We start from the raw sequence: 8,510 nt of genomic DNA on the forward strand, positions 1-8,510 counted from the left end.
ACGATTAATCAGATGCAAATATAAATACAAAACCAGTCCTAAAAGAAAGAAAAGAAGTTGACAAAAAGATTGAATCCAGTCTTTGGTGATAATATAGCATAAAGAGTGATTTATAAGCAATTTTTTGAGGCCGGGTCATTTTTGACCGGGAACACCACACGTGTGACTTTGTGCCATTTTGTACAAAATAAAAGCCTTTCAAAACAAACTCCCTGATTAAACATTAAAGTACACAAATGAAAGAAAAGTTGACAAAAAGATTGAATCCAATCTTTGTTGATAATATAGCATAATGAGTGATTTATAAGCATTTTTTTGAGGCCAGGTCCTTTTTGCTCTGTAACATCACGGGTGTAACAAGGTGAAAAATCTCCCCCAGAATAGTATGAAAATTATCCAAATTTTTTTTACAAGTAGTTATACCCTTTGTGAACAAAGTCACAAAATTACAGTCCAATGCGATAACATTAACTAGTATTTTCGGGAAAAATATAAAATGTTCAGAGCAAAAAGGACCCGAACACCACATGAGGGTTAACTACAATAACATTTGAAGGAAGTACAAAAACAGTTAACATGCACTAACAAACAAATGTTTCCATTTATAAACTTTAAGGGACGTTTCTTAACAACAGTAAAGTAACATGTGAAAACATTTCACATTTCACTCTCCTGCTACCTATTTACAATCCAAGAAAGCATGACAAATTGTGTTTTCATCTGAAAGCCAAAGTTTATGTAAGTAAAATGACAAACCAGGACATCAACACATAAAACGTTCAGTGAAGGTGTGCTGTTTTAGAGAGACTGGCATGCTGAAGAAGAGGTCAGAAGAGGCTACATCCTTATAAACAGCAGAAATGTTTACCAGTACTGTATATTCAGCAACATAGCATCAGCCATCCATACATGAGGGGAATATGTCACGTACTGAGATAAGAATAAAAGTCTAAACTTACTTCTTGATGTTGGCTGTGTTAATGTCTCGTAATCTCAACCCGATCTGCGTCGCACAGATGTGGAGACAGCTTTAATAACCTTGGGTGTGACGCAAAAACAGATGACGAGCCACTCCTAATCATTTCTCATAAATGTCCATGTAGTTTCTTGTAAACCAAGGCTGCTTGTCATGTGACACAAAGCAGCCAAGATAGCACTGTATACAGAGGTGCAAAGTCCAGGGGTCAGAAAGTAAAAGTCCTGCCATATGTTTATTCCACCCATGAACTCAGCAGCTGATTTCAGCAGAGGAGGAACCACATCATTCCTTTCAGATCACAAACGAGTCTCGAGTCAAATCCCAAGTCCTCAAAGAGTTAAAGTTAATGAGATAATTAAGTGACTAATTAAATGATGATTGTGCATTAGTGATGAACAGCTGCTGTTATTGAGAATTACAGAGGATCAGATGTTGATGTTTTATTGGTTAAAATGATGGCACCATCATGGAGATCAGTGTTTGCTTTAGTTGTGCTCTTGACCCTTGAAACCTTGTGTAAGATATCTTACTGTAACACTGTATTAGATGTTGTAAAGTAGCGAGAGCAGTGCTAATCAGTGGATCCGTCTGACCCTTTCGCAGTTCTTTGTTTAGTTTGCACCATCAAAAATGATCCAAATGAAAAGTTTGCTTAACTTTCGTTTATAATAACTTTGGAGCAGTTTTCAAACAATTAACTGTCTCTCATTATAATTTAAAATTTTTCGAGTTTGGATTGTTGTGCCCAAATCTGATTTTTAAACTAACTTAAATTTCTCATTATTCTGATTTTTCACTTCTCTGTTTTGCGCTCCCAGTTGGACCGTACCAGTGGGGGGATGTGGATGTATTTCCCCAGAGCGCTGTATGTATAGGCCCTATGCCTATGCATTGGCACATCTGACCATGCAATAATTTATCATCAGACCTCCATTACCTGTGTGACTGCACGTTAACAACCACAGATTGTCTGGAAGATGTGTGAGTGGAGTGTGTTTGATGATTACGGCCTGAACATTTTGAACGCAGGTGCTGAGGGGGTGCTAGATCATTGACACGGGGAGCTGGGCAATTCAGGACTCCAGTGGTCGCTCTTTTGCGTCTAACTTTCTCAGTTGGTCGCACGAGCACGTTTTTTTTTTCCTACAACATGGGATTAATCAGTGCATGCTGATGAACTTTTATCATAGTTTATAGTTATATGAAAATGAAAGTGGTTAACATTCAACCTGTTCTTTTTCCTCTTTTGCTATGTTATAAACAGGTGTCCTGACATTTTATCCTACCTGTCAGATTGTCCTACCAGGGTTCAGCGCCGGTCACCGGAGACACCAGCAGAACAGCAGTGGCACCGATGGCTTCAGCAGCCGAGCCCACGCTGCTCATTTTACTGCCAGCCTCTACGGCGCTGTACACCGCTCCTTTCACCATCCCCAGAGGAACATCCACCACGGCTCTGACCACGCCCACCGTGCACTCGGACACACCCAGTACCACGCCTCCCACGAATTTCAACAAATCCATGGCGTCTCGCTTTTATCTGCCTTCGTACAACAAGTGATTCCTGCGAGCTGAATATGGAAACAACATGTGTATGCACGATTATTTCATAATAATAAGTAATAATACTTAATAATACTTTTTGGGAGTATCTGCACTTTACATGAGTTTTAATATTTCTGTCAACTTTCACTTTTACTCCACTGCATTTCCTAATTAAAATGTATACTTTTACTCCGATACATTTCCCCAAGGCATATTCGTTACTTACTACAAAATAAAGTCAGAAGAACACAGACTGCAAGAAAGCAGGTTTGACGAATCAGTGGTCTGGCACCATTGCTCATGTGCAAACAAGTGCTCACACAACTGCAGATGATTTCAGTTTCCACTCAAGTCGAGTCTGGGGTCTGTGATATACAGTATAGGGTAACTTATGTGTGTTTTTAACATAAACTCGTGTGTGAAAGAGAGCTTTAGTAACTCTTTTTTTTTAGCAGTTAAGAGCTTATTATTTTATTAAAATTGTCTCAATTTGTACTTATAAAATGTGTAAATATGAGAAATATGTGAAAAACTTGCTGTTGAATTTTGTAATTTTGAACGTTCAATAAAAAAAAGAAAATGCTGTAAAGGCACTTCCCTATTCTGGAAAAGAATGAGCAGCAGCTCATTTGCATTTAAAGAGACATGCACTAATACAGCGTGTTTCTGCTTCCAGTCAAAATAGGCATTTTCAAAATGATATGTGGGGTATTTTGAGCTGAAATTTCACAGACACATTCTGGGGACACCAGAGACTTATATTACATATTGTAAAAAAAGGGGCATAATAGGTGCCCTTTAAAGGTGGAAAATGCCTTGTTAAATTAGCAAAATTTTAGTAAGGACATTAATAAGGTTACAAAAGATTTCTATTTCAAATAAACGCTGTTCTTTGGAACTTTCTATTTATCAAATAATCCTGAAAGATAAAATGTGTCAGTTTCCACAAAAATATTGGGCAGCACAGCTGTTTTCAACATTGATAATAATCAGAAATGTTTCTTGAGCAGCAAAGAAACATATTAGAATGATTTCTGAAGATCATGTGACACTGAAGACGGAGTAATGATCACAGGAATACATTTTAACATTTATTTAAAAAGAAAACTGCTATTTTTCATTCTGATAATATTTCATAATATTACCGTTTTTATCTAATAAATGCAGCATTTCAAAAACATAAAAGAATTCTACGGACCCAAACACTGAACAGGGGGGGGTGTTTGTTTGTTTGTTTGTTTGTTTGTTTCAAATGCACGCACACACACAGCAGTGAGTAGAGAGAGTTCAAATTTTGAGAGTTCCTGAACTTTGGTTTCATGGGGAGATCGTCTTATACACACCCTTGGTTTGTTTGTCGGACAGATCGCCTGTCAGTCAAACTCCATGCTAAGCGTGAATTCACATACTTAAGTTAAGCACTAAGCATTCAAACACTGAAAATAGACACAGCAGAGACAATTTTCACAAAAGCAAAATGTGTGACATGTAGTTTAACTTTAATTAGCATAACTGTCATACATGTGAAATGATCAGTGCTGATTTATGATAGTACAATAAGTCATTTGTAGACATTGTCAAACTATTATTACCTGTGAGTGTATAAAATATTGTCTTTTTCACATCATATTTTTTTCTTCTCGATTTTTGTCAAATTCCAGATGATTTTCAGATCAAAGTTACCGCATGGTGCTTTGAGTGTTCAAGGTTTCTTTCTTAGAACAATGCTTTTAACCTTTAATTCTTCCTAGTCATCTAAAACTTTTATAACACCGTCAGCCACACTCTGCACAACTTTTCCTGGTGCTTTGACAATCTCTTTGGTTCCTCCGGCCACCGCGCCAGTCACTGGAGACGTCAGCAGACTGAAGACGGCATCCACTCCTTCACCGGGTGAGCTGGCACTGTCGATTTTACTGCTGGCTTCTTTAATGCTGTCAGCGGCTCCTTTCACCATCCCCACCGGGACATCCACCACGGCTCTGACCACGCCCACAGTTCCCTCCGCCACGCCCGACGCCAGGGCACCCACTGCTTTGAAGAAATCCATGCCGTCACAGGTTTCCTGCCAGACAGCATGTTTGTTTGTTATATTGTTTTTTACTTCGATCTACTACAACATTTGTGTCCCTATTTTGTTCACCCTTTTGAATTCCTGCAGTCCTGGAAATATTTATATTCTAGTCAAAAGGGTAAAAATTGCATGTGCATTTTACTTTATTAAACTCCTTAAACTTAGTTTTTTGTATTATATTCATCCACTTTAGATTTATATGTGCATATGTATAAATGTAGCCTATATTATGTAAACAATTAAGAGTGTTATCATCCATGCACACAAACATTCATGAACATATGCATATGTGACCCTGGACCACAAAACAAGTCATAAGGGTCGATCTCAAATGTTCATCTGAAAGCTGAATAAATAAGCTGATCATTGATGTATGGTTTGTTAGGATTGGACAATATTTGGCTAAGATACAACTATTTGAAAATCTGGAATCTGAGGGTGCAAAAAAATTGCCTTTAAAATGGTCCAGATTAAGTACTTAGCAATGCATATTACTTATCAAAAATTAAGTTTTGATATATTTATGGTAGGAATTTACAAAATATCCTCATGGAACATAATCTTTACTTATTATCCTGATGATTTTTGGCATAAACGAAAAATTGATTATTTTGACACACACACAATGTATTGTTGGCTATTTGCTACAAATATACCCATGTGACTTATGACTGGTTTTGTGCTCCAGGGTCACATATATGTAGCCAACAATGTACTTAATGTAATTATGAAGGCAGAATTTTTCATATTTGTGTGAGCTATCCCTTTGAACACTACGTATTAAAATCAAGATTCCCTACCTTGACCAGATAATCTCTCGGGAGTTGAAAGAGTCTTTTAAAGTTTTCTTAAACTCGAGTACACTTGTAAATACATTTAAGTTACTATTTATTGTAAATATGCTATACTAAACATGATAAAGTCAGCTATGATGAATCCAGAGTCAGTACAGACCTGAGATGACAGATGGTGTTGATGGGTTTTTTTCAGACGAGCTTCTTCAGATCAGTGTGGACTGGTGCTCAGATCGTGTTTATATACTCATTGGAGGAATGGAAATCAAACGGTGGGAGCGATTATGTACTTTCGTTTGGAGCTGAGTCTTGGATGAGGCTGTGAACTATTAACCCAGCCTGCAACTGTAAGGCTCTCTGTTAATGTTTTAGAGAGAAGAAACAGCATCTTCTCGGCATCTCCTCATCAAATCAGCTCTGATTGGATGAATTAATTTCCAGGTGCCGAGTACATGCCAATCAAAACCCTTAATCTTTTTATTTCTTGTTGAGAGAACATCCACATTAACATTAGTTTATCTGCTCTCGTTTATAAAATGCACATGGCAGTTTTTTCTGGCATCAGGCTCCAGTAGATCTTGCTTGAAGAACATGCTTAGTTTGAATGATAAAAATGAGCATGTTAGTTATGAAGAAAATAACTCAATTTAAATACACTTTCACTTTCTGTCTCAGTGCTGCTCTTTCACCCAGATAAGGCTGATATGAGGGTGTAGTAAACTGTGCTAAAGTTTTCTCCCAGATAACAAGTAACCATTGAAACAATTCCAAGTGAACACTGATGCAATAGCATTACTTTTACTTTTAGTCATTTAGCAGACGCTTTTATCCAATGCTTTTATCCAATGGTATTGAAATAATATTGTAATACAATGTTGTTTCAACATCATGTTTGCATCCTCAGTTTAAAAATAAATAAAAACTAAATAAAGACACCTTTCCAGTAGTTAATTTACTTTATTTTGCCTGCAAGTGGTCCAGAGGGTTGAGTTTAAAATCTGGCTTAGATCAGACCACTTCCTCTTTTCCTTTCTCTGAAATCTGAAAAAGAAAGCATGATTTCACCAAAGAACAAGTCAATACAATATGGTCACATTCAGGATTATTTACTTTTTCCAATGGCTCAACACACACAAAATAACATCTTGTGATTTTAGTATCATTAACTATCATCATTTAATCTATCAGTGCTTAATAAACATTTGTAACTGTACGAGCTATAAAAGGAGTGTCCAGTTTTCCTCCTGATTTATCTCTGCAGCCTAATAAAACACTCCTGAAACAGTGGAACAAGTTTAGTTGCATCAGTGAGGACGAATCATTAAAGCAGTCATCAGGGATCAGGAGATAAGATAAAACCCCCAGTAAAGTGATTATGCTGTTAAATGTGACACGATGTATAATCAGTGTCATTGTCATCAAGGTTATCATTTCTGTAATTGTCCTCAACTGCATAAACTCCTCCCACTAAAAGAAGGAAAGCAAACACTGAGTAATAGATGCCATGCATGTGTATTTCTCAATAAAGCTCATATATGTGCTTATATGTCCTCATACATGTATGTGTCACTTCAAGGGATCTGCTAAATGTTTTTGGAATCTTAAAACATTCCTAATGAATGTTTTTACTAACTCAAGACGCACATCTCTATGGTTTACTGAAACACTGCTAAGTTATTTAATTACAACTAAGTTTTTTTCTCAGCCTTTGTTTCGCGTCCTTCATTGAAGGGTGCTTCGAGTGTATCTTCGAGTCCTCCAACGATCTTTCTCTCACCCACAATCATGTGCATGCATTCCAATTCACGTAAAGTGTTGGCGGACTCATGCACGCCGACTAGATACTGTATGTATTTCCGCTAAAATCTTCTCGAGCTTTCTCCCATAGCACACTGTGGTAGGAAAATTCTTTCTGTAATATAACTCTCAGTAATTACATTATATTATACAATAGCATATTATATACATTAACTATAGGCCTACAGAACCAAACATTTTGGACTGTGAAGGACTCATTCTCCGACATGCAGCTTTCCTATCCATTGTCTTAGTAACATCTCACTGTTTGGAGAAGCTCCAAACATGTCGATAACTCTGATGTTGTTCCTCTTTGAACATATTTCCAAGTCCTTGAGTTTCACTCTTGTTTTGTTTTTTCCTTTTGCCATTGTCTGTGTCAGTGCGAGTCTCGCCCAAATCCTGTTTGTTCAGGCTTCCGTCACGGTATTTGTAGAGGTGGAATAGAGAATCTGAGAAGTCCAGGGCTACCATGTCGTTTATAGCTGCAAGCAGCAATTACCGAGGTTCGAGCACCTAAGGCATTTAAGTATATAAGGAAAAATACATTATTTTAGCAAGGCGTACCCACCTAAATCAATTATTTAAAAAGCATTTTTGCCAAATCTAGGTAATTTACCATATATGTTGTTTTTTAATGTTTATGAATGTTATCACGCCAGCTGTGGTCCGATCCCCTTAAAACTTTGCATGCTTGTTTAAAATCACCTGTCGCATGTGCTCAGCAGGTTTTGTGAAGTTTTTAGTTTTCCTTTAGGCTTTATAAGATTTTGGGTGCATTTGGACAGGCCCCATTTCTAAACGACCCCGTGGTTTGGGCGTCACTTTCTTACTTTTAAAGGGAGGGCTTCACACACAATAACAAACACCCGTCTGTCCCGGCTGAACAGTAAAGCTCGACACACACAGGGGGTTTCTGACTAAGGATTTGATTACTACGTACACTATATCTTTACATAGCAATTACTAAACTATGTCTTAACACAGCACAGATATCTGCTGATTCTATGAAAAAAAAAACAGTGTAGCACTTTCTGTCTTGTACTTATGTGTGTTTCTGCACATGTGTGGCCAAGGTCAGTATTTTCACTAAATAGGCTACTTCAACCAAAGTCCATCTTATGCCTTCAGAACATTAAAATATATGACACAGGTTGCATGATAGTATTTCGATGGTAGCGTGAAGCTGATCACATGGACGATTGTGAACATTTTTTCTCTCCTTTGTTCTCCGAAGGCTATAAGAAAGTGTTATATAATTTGGGTTGGTCAAGGCATGATAATTGCCCTTCATTTATATTGAAATCAAAACTAAGGCCAC

The 8,510-nt window shown here is 37.3% G+C and overlaps 1 long non-coding RNA gene across 1 annotated transcript; it reads right to left on the reverse strand.

The window, feature by feature from the left end:
- Positions 1 to 477: 477 nt before the first annotated feature.
- LOC107571879 (uncharacterized) lies at positions 478 to 4,649 on the reverse strand. The gene is made up of 3 exons (XR_001607249.1): positions 4,639 to 4,649; positions 2,931 to 2,935; positions 478 to 538 (listed from the first exon to the last, which is right to left on the reverse strand). It is a non-coding gene; the product is annotated as an uncharacterized lncRNA (long non-coding RNA).
- Positions 4,650 to 8,510: the final 3,861 nt, after the last annotated feature.

The sequence above is a fragment of the Sinocyclocheilus grahami genome, unplaced genomic scaffold (assembly GCF_001515645.1).
Source record: "Sinocyclocheilus grahami isolate Dianchi unplaced genomic scaffold, SAMN03320097.WGS_v1.1 scaffold1664.1, whole genome shotgun sequence".
Lineage (NCBI taxonomy): Eukaryota > Metazoa > Chordata > Actinopteri > Cypriniformes > Cyprinidae > Sinocyclocheilus > Sinocyclocheilus grahami.